This window comes from Meleagris gallopavo, chromosome 19 (assembly GCF_000146605.3).
Source record: "Meleagris gallopavo isolate NT-WF06-2002-E0010 breed Aviagen turkey brand Nicholas breeding stock chromosome 19, Turkey_5.1, whole genome shotgun sequence".
Lineage (NCBI taxonomy): Eukaryota > Metazoa > Chordata > Aves > Galliformes > Phasianidae > Meleagris > Meleagris gallopavo.
This window is the reverse complement of record NC_015029.2, coordinates 7,253,270-7,259,527: the sequence shown is the minus strand read 5'-3', so window position 1 is coordinate 7,259,527 and position 6,258 is coordinate 7,253,270. Positions and strand designations below refer to the sequence as shown.

At 45.0% G+C, this 6,258-nt stretch overlaps 1 long non-coding RNA gene across 1 annotated transcript in view; it reads right to left on the bottom strand.

Moving 5' to 3' along the window:
* Positions 1–313: 313 nt before the first annotated feature.
* LOC109370491 overlaps positions 314–6,258 on the bottom strand; it is a 12,795-nt gene continuing 6,850 nt past the window's right edge. Inside the window, exon 2 of the long non-coding RNA XR_004161673.1 lies at positions 314–3,323. This is a non-coding gene — a long non-coding RNA (uncharacterized LOC109370491). The remainder of the gene's footprint in view (positions 3,324–6,258) is intronic.

The window sequence follows — 6,258 nt, the reverse complement described above, 5'->3', positions numbered from 1 at the left end:
GCCAAGAACGGGCTGAAAATGAAACTATTAGAACTGCTTGAGCTGTTGCATGAATAACCAGGAAAGACAAACACTATCAGGAATTATTTCAAATGCTATTCAAGGGCAGCACACAGTCTGTAAAAAGAATTTCCCTCCTTCCTCTCCAATCAGATAAAGCACTTTTACTCTTTGTGAAGATGTAAGGCTGTTGCATCCATCCCCAACTCAACCTGCTTGAAGTGCTTTTTTCTGAATCACAATGCTGCCCTGCAACCTCTCAGATCAATTTCTGTGACAGATACCCCCCCAGATGTGAAACATAGGGTTAGAAATACTTCTCCTAGTTAAGATTTTTCCCTCCCAGAAAGCCAAGCTGCAAAACAAGAATAAAAATAGCACCACTCCAGCATTAAACGCCTGCTTTGGCTTTGCAAGGCTGGGAGCTGGGCAGCCCGTACTTCAGCCATTCTGTTGGAAATTCAGATCTGATTTTTGCCATGAGGTGGCACCAGGACAAACCCCATCAGGACAGCGAGCAGCCAGCACGAGGTGGGGCTTGTTTTTTGTGCATTTAAGTGTTTCATAGTCAAAGAGGCTTGTTTAAGAGAGGAAATAGCATTATGAAGTGAACAGACTTTCCACTCCTCCTCTTTTTCCAGCATTGCTGCCTTCCCTTCAGTTCAGTGTGAGCAACTCCAAGCCTTGTGTTTGAACAGCATTGATATTAAGCACAGGGACAGAAATCACACCACAGTGCCTGCAGAGGATGAACTCAGTTCACCCCACATCAGGCTCCTCTCTGCATCCAACGTCAGCCTGAGAGAGGGACAGGAGAGCTGCTCTTCCCTCTCCTTATCCCATGTCTCATTTCTCCATGCCCTGTGATCTATGGCCGATGGCCCAGGCTAAATCCTCTATCATCTGTCTAAACTTCATACAGATGACCCTTGGTGCTGCAGAAGGCTTTATGTTAAGGCATGAGGACCTGGAACTTACCCTATGATCTTCACAAGGGCCAAAAAAATGGAGGTATTCCTTTGTTCCTCAAACTCTGGTGACCCTAACACAGGCTTTGCTGAGTACAGGCTACGAAAGTCAGCTTTGAGCTCTAGTTTGTCCATCATAATCATGGCTGAAGATTAGAGGTGAGCCCTAGCCACAAGGCTTGTGTGCAGGTCCTCAATTCCCAGTGGCCTCCAGGGTCAGCCTTGTGCGCCACTAGGAGTATTTCCATCTAGACCACTGGTGTTTATTTCCAAGTGCCTCCACCAGAATTGCTTTCAGCATTCTCCCCAGGGATGAAAGGGGATGGACAGGACACAAACGAGCAGATGACAGCTTGCAATCCATGCATCGCCTCTTTTTGCACATTAACAGCGGTCACTGGGACTTATTTTTCCCCAGAAGTTGTCATGTTTCTCACTGCTATTCCAGGAATGCTGATGAGCAGCTCTGCTGGGGTAGCTCATTTTCCAGAAATGAGGCATCCCACCTCCCCGTTACCTTACATTCCCCAAAATAATGATCTGGACAGATGTGATCACATCCACCAGTCATTCTTGTTACCAGCCTCTTTGATCATCATTCTGGTTTTGCCAAATATTCCATGCACAGTTATTTGTTATTGCTAAAGATCAGCTTTGGTGGCTTCTAGGTATAAACAATCTTTGTGTTGTACCAAGAAAAAGGTCTGCATTTCATTTTCCCCTAGCACAATTAGCTAATTACATTCTTCAAGATGCCCTCTTGCTTCATCAGAGATGAGCTGGAATTCTTCCCAGGGACGTCTCAAACCTGAAACAAAATGCTGGAAATCTTGGGATATAAGCTGAATAAGAAACTGGAAGTTGTAAGTCTTAACCCATAGGATGTGGAATTACTTTTGCAAATATGACATCCACGTTTATGGGTATCCACTCTGCAGCCACGAGTAAAGCTGGTGGTTCCTTTTCATCACAGCAGTTCCTGAGCTCTACAGTGGCAAAAGCTGACATAATTCTTGCAGCCCATGCTACCTGAGTGTGCTGCTTGTGTCTATGGGAGGGTGCAGCACCTAGCAGGTGGAGTTTATGGCTTGAATGAGAATGGAAATTAAGTGGCATAAAATTCAGTCTATGGTAAAAAGAAAATCTGTATATTAAGGCCTCCTTAGTTACAGAAGGTCAATTAGAGTTCCCAAAGGAAGCTGTGAGACATCCGACAGCATGAATCAGATCAGATGGGTCTGCACAGAACTCCGCATGGTTGGGAACGGTCCCACTCCACCATCAGTGGGCTTAGAGAGAACACGGAGACCTTTTCCACTGCTGGTTTCTGCAGCTCGGTAATCCTGCAAAAATGTGAGTGGATTTCACAAGAACGGGTGGTCACAGCACTGCCACAGAGCTGCATCACTTATGAATTCCTCTGCTGAGGAACAGGAGCTGATCCATGCATCCCAGTATGTCTTGGTTGCATCGGGTGACGGTCCTTTCTTTAGACCTCTCCCTGAAAAAGAGCTCAGACCCAGAGGCTTTCATCCAGACTTTCCCTTCTCTAATATTCCTGTCAATTAACCCTATAAACACAATTTATAGGCAGCTATTTTCACTCGTAATTTTTGCTCCCTTAAAGACACTAAAAATGACACATTCCCCAGATTCCCCTTTGATTTCCTAAGATTACAGGTTCATTCCACTGAGGTCTTCTGAAGTGACAAAGCCCTTCATTTGGTTGTCTTTTTTTCCCCTGGTGCAAGTAGTGGTTTAGAAATTATGAGAATACAAGGATGCTATGCGTACCACCCAGCCATCAAAAAGCAATCCAGACAACGGACCACAGCCACGGCAGTCTAAGCTGCATTCTAAATAAAGAGGGGAAATATAACGTCAGTAAAAGCAGTCATTTTTGTGGATGAATCATGCAAGGAATCCTATCCAGCTGCCGAGTGGTCTCTGACATGACTAATTTCTACTTCTGTCCATTCAGTGTTTCCAATAAGTCACCTTCTCAGACACACCAGCACCTTGCCACAGGTCCCCAGAGTGACTGCAGTCCCTCTTCCTGCTGATGAGATTTCCAGTTTGGGTAACTCTGGGGCAAACCACACAACTTCAGTGCTGTTGGATTTCCAGGTTGCATCACCCATGTGTTCACAATAGTCCTACAGCAGAAGCACAGTGTCTGGTAGGAGGATGATATGCTCCAGTGCTGGTGGTTTTTGCAGCTACCTGAAGTTCCAGGTTGGCTGGCCTTCCTCCTCAGACACCTCTCCATACAAATCCGAGAAATTTTGGCCACAAATTTTCCATCAGCCATGCAGAATAATCCACCAGCTCTTGGCATCTCTTTGAAGATCCAATCTAGAAAATAAAGAACAACAGAGCATCATCCTAATTGGTTTTCCTCAGGCATAGAAACTATTTTCGCTAAGCAAAACCACTTGTGCTGGGGACAGGCAGCATACAGGCAGAGCTGCTTAGCTACATGCATGCCTACCACTGGCTCACACTTGCAGTCCCACTCCCACACCCCTGGGAGATCTCCCTCCAAGAGAGCAGAGCACTTGGCAGCTCATGACACCTCCTGGCTGTGTGGCTCCCACACCAATGGGTTCCTAACACCTACCTGCCCTTTTATTTACCTCTCATACAGCCTTTTTTTCTTCTGGCAAGACTTCCCTGTGGCTTTGTGTTCATAAATCAGGAGGCCAGAGGGGATTGAGTTTCATAGAGGCCAGGGGGCTTTGCTGAATTCTGTCTCGTTTGAACTAAAGTATCTGTTTTAGCAAACCCAGCAAGCTTCTTGACCTGACTTATAGTACAGCAAAACAAGGGCAGAAAACTCCTTATTTTGCTTGAAAAGTCAAGTATAACAGCTCTGTCATGGCACTGCTGAGAGAATGGAAGATCTGAGGAGAAATCCTCAGCCCAGACATTCTGTTGGGTCCAAGGCTGATTTATGTAAGGGCCCTTTATACCCTTTTGGCAGCATGAAGAGACCTTGAACTGTCATCATCACCTTATTGCTGTTGGAGATGTCACGTTGGGGTCATACCTGGCCTTAGGGAGCAGCTTTTCTCCCCCTGTCCCTGGCTTCAGGGGTAGAAATACATACCATCTACCTAAGATGCCCAGCCAACTTAAATCTACATAGCTCTGAAGGCAACGAAGCTCCACTTTCCTTTAAATGAAGCTGACTTCTTAACCACCAAGCATTACAGTTTTTAATTTCCAAATCCCAAGAGAAAATCCAGTCCTTTTCCAGCAGTGCATTTCTAATCAGATAACTCGTGCCCCATACGTGGCTTATTTGCAGGGTCCTGCCTACGCTTTGATCCACTCTATGGGCAGTGTGAAACAGCCTGCTGCAGAAGCAGGGTACCCATGGCTTAACTCACACAATGTCAAAGCAAGATCAGAGATTCCAGGACTATTCACCCTAGGCCTGTGCTGTTATAAGCTAGCTATTCATTTTAGGGATATTTTAGTACAGATTCCACTTCTAAGCATATGTGTATTTAGAAAGACAGAAGAGACTTCAGATGAGGGATTCGATTGACAAAAGGTCACCAGCAAACATGACTAATCCATTATGCTGTTAAACAACTCAACGTGCAGGGGTTAATCAATGCTAGCCCTCAGTCTAATCCCTCTTTCTGCTAAATAACTCACTGAAAACAAACTTTGCCTACTAATGTTCTGGAAAGGAAGATAAATGCATACGAGGCTTGAGAAGGTTCAGTTTTCAGAGCTGTAAAGCCTGACCAATGTCAGCTGGCCAGATGTTATTTCCATCCTTGCAGGGATAGGGATTAGTAGAAGCTTGGTAGGCACTGCGCCAGCTTACAAGAGTCAGAGCACCGGGCTCCTTAACCTGGTTAGCAGGGCCGTCCTGCACAGACAAAGCAAGAGTCTCCATTCCCTCAGGGTTTCTGCACATATTCCAGACCCCTATTTATAGCCATGATTTGTGCTTTTACAAGATGGTAATTTCATGCTGCTCATAAATCTTTCCCTGAAAACTGGTATTTGTAGGTCAGCACGGAGAGGAAGCCAGCAACCAAAATTGCTGAACTTCTGCAGAAACAGTACAATTGGACCACAAACACTGAAATGCAATTAGGAGGAATCAAAGAAGCCTGTGTTGTCTCTCAGGTTGGAAGGGGACACATTTGTTCCGTGAGGATCAGCGGCTGCTGCCTGCACATTGAGGAGGTTGTTTGGGACACTGCTTCTGCATGCCAGCCAAGTTTGGACTGGCAGGTCCCATCACTGACATCATGTCATAGTGTCCATCTCCTGTTTTCTTTGCGTTTCTTACCTCTCAAATACTACATTTTCCCTCAAAACAAAGGCCATTTCTTTAGACATTCAAAGATATTGGGAGGAAACCATAACAGAATGGACATAACATAGGAAAACCCAGACATGGATGCTAACTTGTCCATAAGACTGCATCCCAGTGGCACTGAGGGAGCCTTGCAGGAGTCCATCCCCCTGGAATAAATGGCCAATTGCTGTGGTCATGTCAAAAGCAGTTACTGCAAGCTGGGATCTCCAAAATGCAGAGACCACATTTCTTTCCCTGTTAGTGGTTACAAGACTAATAACTACATGGCCATGCCCACCCTTGTATTCATCACTGCATGCTGCATCATTGAAGGAAAGCAGCTTTTACTCCAAATGCCTTATTTTTACAGGCTTTTCGTAACTAGGGCAGAGGGGCCCACTTCCCAAAGAAAAACAACAAAAACAATTTTCTGAGTTGCACACAGATGCAAATGCATTCCAATTTCCAAATCACTTCACTTCTCATTGCAACAATTTTGCCTGCCTCTGATTAGCTGTAAGTGACCTGTAGGATGTTTGCTGCTTGGCTAAGCAGCTCCAACACTTGCTGCTTTTCTAAGCTAAATGATTTTATTTCTTATTTTTTTTATGTGCCACTGGAAATCACGAAGCTCACAGAAGAGCTCCTCAGTGAATTTGCTAGCTTCTTCTTGTTCACTCAGTTCTCCAAGAGCACCTATCATAGAGCACACCAGAGGCACCCAATTAAAAGGATGTGATTACAAAGCAGTGTGTTAATCCAAAACTAAAAATTCAAAAGTGTTAGAAGTCTCCTCTTTAAGAGTCTACAGCTGACCTCTGCCTATGACACACAAATGCATTGTTAGAACTACATAGAGGCAAAGAAATCCTATTGCCCATGAGCTTCTACTTGGCTTCATTGGTTGGGCTGCTGGGTTTATCTCATGCAAGAATGCCCAGGTGCTGAGAGCTGATATTTGAATAC